Here is an 8,690-nt window from a genome sequence, read left to right on the forward strand (position 1 = left end):
TTGGTTTTCATAAATCAAAGTATTGAGTATAGTAGTTAGGATGTTATGGTGAAGTTGTATAAGACATTGGTAAGGACAAATTTAGAGTAATGTTTGCAGTTTTGGTCACCTAAATACAGGAAAGATATCAATAAGATAGAAACAATTCAAAGAAGATTTTCTAGGATGTTGCCCAGACTCAGGAACTGAGTTACAGGGAAAGGTTAAACAGGTTAGGATTTTATTCCCTGGATTGAAGAAGAATGAGGGAAGATTTGAAAGAGGTATTTAAAATTATGGGGGGGGATAAATGTAGATAGGCTTTTTCCACTGAGGGTAAGTGAAATACAAACCAGAGGACAAGGGTTATGAGTGAAAGGAAAAAAATTTAGGGGCAACGTGAGAGGGAACTTCTTCATACAGAGAGTGTCACTAACCTTCCACTGCCTCCCAACTCCCACTCTCCCCCACCTGCTTCTATTTGTCCATTATTGTTCACCCCTCTTTGGTCTACCTATCACTGTTTCCTCTTATACAATCCCCTTTTCTTCTTTATCTTCCCTCTCCACTCTCAGTCCTGATGCAGGGTCTCAACCCAAAAAAGTCATCAATTCTCTTTTCCCTGCATTTGCTGTCCATTCCCTTAAATTGCTCCACTGTTGTTTTTTTTTGCTCCAGATTCCAGTATTTGCGGTCTCAGATTAAACTGAAACTCCGGCACTCTTTCAGCTGAATATAAAAGATCATGCGATACGATGTCAAAATGCAGCAAGTAAACACTGGCTAATGCTCTTGGCCAATATGCATCCCTCAAACAAAGCACCAATTTTATCACCAATTGTGATAAATCACAATTTTATCACAATTACATTTGTGCAGTTGCTGGGTATAATGGCTGACTTTGTTTCCAACTTCAAATTCCAAATTATACAGCACATTGAAACAACCTGAAGCCATATAAAATTAAATAGAAATATCATTTTGTTCACATTTGTAGCCTCCATTGCAGGTATTTTTGGAATTTGTGCTAAGATATTTGCAACCTGTCTGCGATATATGTAGGACCAATGACACCACCGTCTTGTCACCATTACCATTCCAACCCTGAACCACCAGCTTTCACGTTCAGAATACTGGATTAGGGAAACAATGTTCCAGGAAGCAGAGAATATGGGAGGAGGAGGAGGAAGTGACAAGGCTCATGTTTCCACATGACCAATGTTTTCACATTCAGTTGACAATAGAAAGGAAGCAGCGCAACACATTGAAACCCTGCTCAGAGCTGTGGATTCACCTCATGAGATAATTACTGGGTGGATTTGTCCTGGAGAGAAATCCCTTTTTGAAACAAACAAGGACCATGAAGAGACATGCAAGACAATTCCCAAAGCCTCTTGTAAATATCCTGACATGATATCCTGTTTTGGGGTGGTTCAGCTGGAATGAAGGATGTATCACCACACTAGAGCGTATAGCAACAACAAGTAATCGGATTTATATAACATGCTTTGATTTATTTACTACTTGGATCAAGCTTTTTTTTAATGCCAGGTACTGGGATAAACCTTATTTACTTATTTTATTTCAACACTGAAAGAGTCCATTTGATTCATCAGGTCTATGCCATCTCCAACTATCTTTTGATTCTTTTGTCATTTACTTGAGGGGCCTGGTGTGTTTAGACAAATACAAATGCCCATCACTTTAAGTTTAAGGTGAGGGAAGTTCCTCACAAAACCCTCACCCCTATCAAGAACATCTACGGGGAACATTGCCGTCGGAGAGCAGCAACCATCATCAAGGATCCACACCACCCAGCACACACTTTGATCCCACTGCTACCATCAGGAAAGAGGGAAAGAGGACACAAGATTGGCACCACCAGGTTCAGCAACAGCTGCTACCCCTCTACCATCAGACCCAATCAGGGACTCATTTAAGGACTTGCTTTGGCACTTTTTTTCTTTTTCAATCTTTTGTATTAGGTTTTATAATTTAAAAAAAGCACAATGAAGAAAGAGGAACAAAGTTGAAAATACAATATCACATATGTATATATATATCAAGACAAAACTTCAATCAATATAAACTCGGTCCCCCTCCACTGCACTGGATGAAAACACAAAAGACATCTGAGCAGCTTATCCTGACGGTTACATATATTTTGTAGCTTTTAATTCATATCGTGAATCAAAAAACAAAGGTAAGACTCTATCTCACCTGGAAGAGTGAGTACATCTAATCACATTAAAAACATTTACATCAAATAAAAGGTCGCCATGTATCTTCAAATTTCACCGATGAATCAAATGATATCTACATTTTTTTCTAAACTTAAACAGGACATTATATGAGAGAACCAATGAAACAGTGTTGGAGGTCTAGAGTCTTTCCATTTGAATAAGATGGCTCTTCTAGCCAACAATGTAGAGGAGGCCACAACCTATTATGTTGGTACAAGAAAACTCCCTATGTCTGGTTTAATAATCCCAAAAAGAGCACTTATTGGTTTGGGTCATAGCTCCACTTGGAGTATAGTTGAAAAGATTAAAAAATTCTTTCCAATGGATTTCTAAGGATGACAAGACCAAAGCATATGTGTCAATGTAGCAATATCAGATTTGCATCTGTCACAAGTAGAGTTAATATTAGAAAAGATACAAGCCAACTTATCTATGGACATGTGAACACAATGCATCACTTTGAATTGTATTAATGAATGTTGGGCACATACCGAAGATGTATTCACCAGTTTAAGAATCTTGACCCATAGATCCTCCAATAAGGGTCTATGTTCTGATTCCCAAGCCTTTTTAATCTTACCATGAAGTACTAGATGTAATTTCAATAATCTATTATATATAATTCCAATTAATCCTTTCTGAGAAGGATCAATTGAAAAATATTATCAACTGGATCTGGTGGATAGACAAATGGAAAGTCTGGTAATATTGTATTTATGAAATTTCTAATCTGTAAATATCTAAAAAAATGAATATTTGGTAAATCATATTTACTTGCCAGCTGTTCAAAATACATTAAACAACCTTCCTTAAATAAATTTGCAAAAGAAATAATACCTTTGATTTTCTATATAGAGAAGGATTGATCAATTATTGATGGTCAAAAAATATTTATGAAAGATAGCACTAGATAAAACAAAGTTTTTTAAATTAGAAAATTCCTAATTTGGAACCAGATACACTATATATGTTTGAGTATTGGATTAGATATATCCTTATTGATCTTGGAAAAACTAAATGGAAGAGAGGTACTGGATAAAGAGGCCACTGAATACTGCTGTAAAGATTTCAATTCTAAATCTGTCCACAATGGAGGATCCAATTTTTCAGAATAAAAAATCCAAAAAGTTAGATAACGAATATTAACAGCCCAGTAATAAAATCTAAAATTAGGTAGGGCAATACCTCCATCTTTTTTCAATTTTTGTAAATGAAATTTACTAATTCTAGAGTTTTTGTTCCATATAAAGGAAGAAACTTTTGAGTCAATAAAAAAAGACCTCTTGTTGAAAACTGGAATCACATTAATACTAAAGATAATGGTAAAGGAGACCATTTGAAAAAGTCAATCTCACAAACATGAATAGAGGAGAAAAATTAAGTTTATGTAAATCTTTAAATCATTTAGTAATTTTAACCCCTAAGTATGTGAAATGATCTCTGATGATCTTTTAATGGAACTTGGGTGTAGATAAGGGACCTGCATATTAATCAGAAAAAGTTCACTTTCATGAAGGCTCAATTTATATTCAGAAAGAAATGAATTGAGAAAACATAGATAGCATAGTTTGAATAAATCTATGGGAATCTGAAATATAAACTAATAGGTCATCTGCATACAAAGAAATGCTATGAGTTACTCCATTTCTGACAATCCCTTGAACCTCATGAGTGTCTCTAAGGGCTAATGCCAGAGGTTCTAAAGCTAGATCAAATAGCAAGGGGCTATTTCCCTTAGTTCCTGTCTAGTTCCCCTAAACAGCCTCAATAAGGTGGAGTTATTATTAATAACCACCATAAGTAAGGGGGTACTATAAATCAATTTAATCCATGATATAGAACCCAGACCAAAATTAATTATCCTTAATGTTTCAAATAAATAGTTCTACTCCACTCTGTCAAAAGCCTTTTCTGGAATTATGTCTGAAGGGGAACAAATAAAGTTCAATAAGCTATAGATATTAAAATGTGAATAATAACCTTTAATAAATCGAGTCTGATCTTTAGATATATCAGACCTAATGGCCAAAATTTTAGAACCTTAAAATCTACACTCAGCAAAGAAAGTGGCCTGTGGGAAGTACAGGTGCCTAACCTTTTGTCCAGACTCATTGTGGCTAGATACCTGCCATTGTTCAGAATCTTCCAGATTTCAAAATAATTTGATTTTGGTCCTTTTAAACAAACGTCTCGCACCTAGCCCCTGCCATCTGTTCCCTGCCCCCAGCCATCCATCACCCCCCTGCCTCCTCTGACCGTCCACCTGTTGCCCTCCTGGCCATGGATCTGTTGCCCACCATCAGAGCCGGTGCCAGACTATTTTGTGCCCTAGGCCAGGCTGAGTGTGTGGGGGGAAGGGGGGGGGTATCGACGTGCGCTGTACAGAAGGCTCTCGACCGGCATGTCAGTCAGGTGGAGGTCAGAGGCGATGGGATGGCCTGGGAGCTTAGTCAAAAAAGGCAGCCAGAGTCGGCTGCTTGGAGCCGGTGGCCAAGCGGGACAGAAGGCCGGACTCGAGGTGCAGAGCTGCAGGAGGATCGAGCTGTTGGGGCGGTGGAGCCAAGCATCAGTGGCTTTCAGGCCCTCCATAAGCTCTTGACTGGCCCTCAACAGTGCAGCGCTATCTGTCTCTCTTCTCCCCCCCGCTCACATCTAACTCCTAACACGGCAGCAAGGGTACAGTGCTGCCACATTGGATTGTGGCGACGGCTCAAAGCGGGAGCAATGGCTGACTTTATTACCCATAATTCCCCCACACAGCTGGAACTGCTCTGCTAATTGCTCCCCCATTGAGCCAACGTCTCTCCCACTGGGTGCTGGGGGACAAGAGTCACATTTCCACTGAACGTAAGAGAGGCCGCCCACTGGGGCAGAGATGATGGGGACTGGGACAATGGGTACTTGAGAAAGGGGTCTGAAAATTGAGAATTTATTATGGGAAATTAACATTACTTATGTGTAATGTCATCTACTGAAAAAAGAGCCGGCTTTGGAGCTTGCCGGTTTTTGGAATTCCAGATAAAAGTTAGGTACCTGTACATTCAGTCAGATCTTTATCTTTTTTAGAAATCTATGAAGTTGCTGGTAAGGTCCCAGAAAAAAATGGAATTTTCAAACACTTTACATAGTTGAGGGGAAAGTAAATTAGTAAATGATATAATAAATTCCACCATAAAGCCATCTGGACCTGGGGCCTTGCCAGTTTGAAGAGAAGAAATAGCTTGAGAAATTTCTAACTCTGAAATTGGAGCTTCCATCAAGATTTGATCTTCTGGTGATATTTTGGGAATATTCAATCGTTGCAAGAATCTATCCATTGAACTAGAATTATCAGGAAATTCAGATTTTTATAACCCTGAATAAAATTCCTGAAAAACTTTATTAATTTCAGATTGATCAAGAGTAAAGTTTCCATCCTTCTTGTGTATCTTTGTAATTTGTCTTTTAGATGTCACTGCCTTCAGTTGATGAGCTGACAGCTTACCCGATTTCTCTCCATGCACATAAAATTGAGATTTAAATTAAAGTAATTGAGTGTTGATAGGTTAAGTTAATAATAAGTCGTGATTCTTTTTCTTCTCTGTATTGGCATCAGTTGTTTAAATTTCTTTGCTTGTTTACATGTGTACATTGTGTACAACTCTTTTTGCACTACTAGTAAGTGGTAATTCTGCCACGACCACAAGAAAAAGAATCTCAGCATTGTATATGATGTAATGTATCTACTCTGACAATAAATCTGAAATCTGAAAAAAATGTCGGAGAGGGGGGAGCAGCTAGAAACAGCCAATCTAATATCCTTTGGTACAGAATAAAAGTGGAAAACAGTATAAATAATTTAAAGCCAAAAATAGTCACTTTTATGAAGGCTAAGGTTAGCAGCATGAGAACTGATCTGGCCTGGGTAAATTGGAATGAATGCTTGGCAGGCAAATGTGTAATTGAACAGCAGGAGTTATTTATGGTGCAGATATTAGGCAGGAATTTAGATCCATTCCATGAAGGAAGAGATCAAGAAATTAAAGTGAAGAAACCAAGTATGGTTAAAAAAGATAAAGAGCAAAGGAAAGCAGGCAAAAGGAACATATGGTGGATTCCATGTCGTTAACACAAGTGTGAATCAGGTTAATTGCAGCAGGTTCAGAGAGGAACTGAACAAAAATTAGGCAAAGGGTGAGAGGAGAGAAGACTGGCAGTAAATATAAAAAGCATCCCAAAAATCCCCTATGTACATGTGAACAGAGAAAGGGTTGTAAGGGGAGAGGTGTGGCTGATCAAAGGCTAAAAAGGCGGGTGACACTGGAGGGAAAAGACATGATGCCGGTACAAAATGAGAACTCGATAGAAGTTCATCACCAAGAAACATGATAATGACTGTTGGACACTCAATAATTATTGGACTCTCAAAGGAATTTAGTTGAAAATTCTGTCTGAATATTGATGAAGAGGAGGAACTAGAATGTAGCTTATACTGAAAGTAGATGACTCATCTGGTTCTCATTCTTTGCATTACAGGTTGGGGAGGAAACTGTAGACACCATGGGTGCAACGTTATAGATTTAAGGGTAGTGCGTGAAGATTGGAAAAGTACAAATATCCATGTTCAAAAAGGGACTGGGATGACCTAAATGCCATACATAACCTGCTACAAAACCAAATCTGGTGCAGTAGCAGACGGCAAGCTTCGCTCCGAGGAACTCAATACCTTCTTCGCCAGATTTGATGTCAGTGAAGAACCACCCCTTTGCATCCCCTGATGATCCCACGCTGTCCGTATCTGCAGATGACGTGCACGCTATTTTATGGAGAGTGAATTGAGGAAAGCATCCAGCCCGAATGGCCGAGTATTAAAAATCTGGGCTGACCAACTTTCCAATGTATTAATGGATATCTTCAATATTTCACTCTAGCAGGGTGTGATACCCACCTGTTTCAAACAGATGTCAACATACTGGTGCCCGAGAAGGGTGTAGTAACTTGCCTTAATGACTATCGACCAGTAACACTTACATCAATAGTGATGAAGTGCTTTGAAAGGCTGGTGTTAAAGCATATCAACACCTGTCTGAGGAATGACATGGATACATTTGTTTGCCTATCACAGCAACAGGTCTATGATAGATGCCATCTCACTGGCTCTACATGCAGCCCTAGAAGTAAGGATGCTTTTCATCAACTAACACCATAATCCCCTCAAAAGTGATCAGCAAACTCCAAGACCTAGGACTCGACACCCCACTTTATAACTGGATCCTGGATTTCCTCACGTCCAGACCACAATCAGTGAGGATTGGCAAGAACATCTCCTCCACAATCTCCATCAGTACTGGAGCACCACAGGGCTGTGTCTTAGCCCCCTGCTCTATTAAATTTACACTTATGACTGTGTGGCTCGGTACGTCAATAACACCATCTACAAATTTCCCAATGATACCACCGTAGTGGGTTGTATAAAGAAAGGTAATGAGTCAATATACAGGTGCGAGACTGAAAATTTCGCTGAATGGTGCACCAACAACAGACTTGCACTCAATGTCACCAAAACTAAGGAGATTATTGTTGAGTTCAGGTAGGGAAAGCCAGAGGTATGGGATCCAGTGACCATTGGGGGAATTAGAGATGGAGAGGGTGAGCAAATTTAAGTTCTTGGAAGTCACTATCTTGGAGGATCTTTCCTGGACAGACACACTAGAGGCATCGTGAAGAAAGCACGTCGGTGCCTCTACTTCCTCAGGAGTTTGCGGCAATTTGGTATGCACCAGAAACCTTGGCAAACTTTTACAGCTGTGTGGTGGAAAGTATGCTGACCGGTTGCATTACCTTCTGGAATGGGGACACCAATACCCCATGAGCATAAAGCACTGCAAAAGGTGGTGGACGTAGCTCAGTTCATCAAAGACAAAACCCTCCCCACTATGGAGAACATCTGCAAGGAACACTCCCATGAGAGAATAGCAGCAATCCACACCACACAGCACGCGCTCTGCTCTCGCTGCTACCATCAGCAAAGAGGTGCAGGTGCCACAAGACTTGTATCACTTGGTTCAGGAACAGCTGCTATCCCTCCACCATCTTCAACTACTAGTAAGCAACTACTCTTCAACAACAAATTCAATCATGGTCTCATTTAAGGACTCTTACTTGTTCACTTTATTGATTTTTTAAATTCTCTATGTATTGCTCAGTTAGTTTGCTTACATTCATTATCTCTTTACAGTTCTTTATTTGTTTACACGTGTACGTGTATTTTTTGTTGCACGACCAATTAGTGGTAATTCTGCCTCGCCTGAAGAAAGAGAATCTCAAGGGTATATATGATGTCATGTATGTACTCTGATAATAAATCTGAAATCTGAAATTCAGATAAATCCAATGACTTCAAACATTCAATTTCACCTTAGATCTGGACAAAGTTCTAAAAACAATATTTAGGCTCAGAATTAGAACCTGAATTAGTGCAGAAAGATT

At 39.2% G+C, this 8,690-nt stretch overlaps 1 long non-coding RNA gene across 1 annotated transcript in view; it reads right to left on the bottom strand.

The window, feature by feature from the left end:
- The window catches only part of LOC138747558 (uncharacterized), a 75,806-nt gene that overhangs the window by 12,897 nt on the left and 54,219 nt on the right, over positions 1–8,690 (bottom strand). The gene's annotated exons all lie outside the window — the stretch shown is intronic.

Source organism: Narcine bancroftii, chromosome 12, assembly GCF_036971445.1.
Source record: "Narcine bancroftii isolate sNarBan1 chromosome 12, sNarBan1.hap1, whole genome shotgun sequence".
Classification (NCBI taxonomy): Eukaryota; Metazoa; Chordata; class Chondrichthyes; order Torpediniformes; family Narcinidae; genus Narcine; species Narcine bancroftii.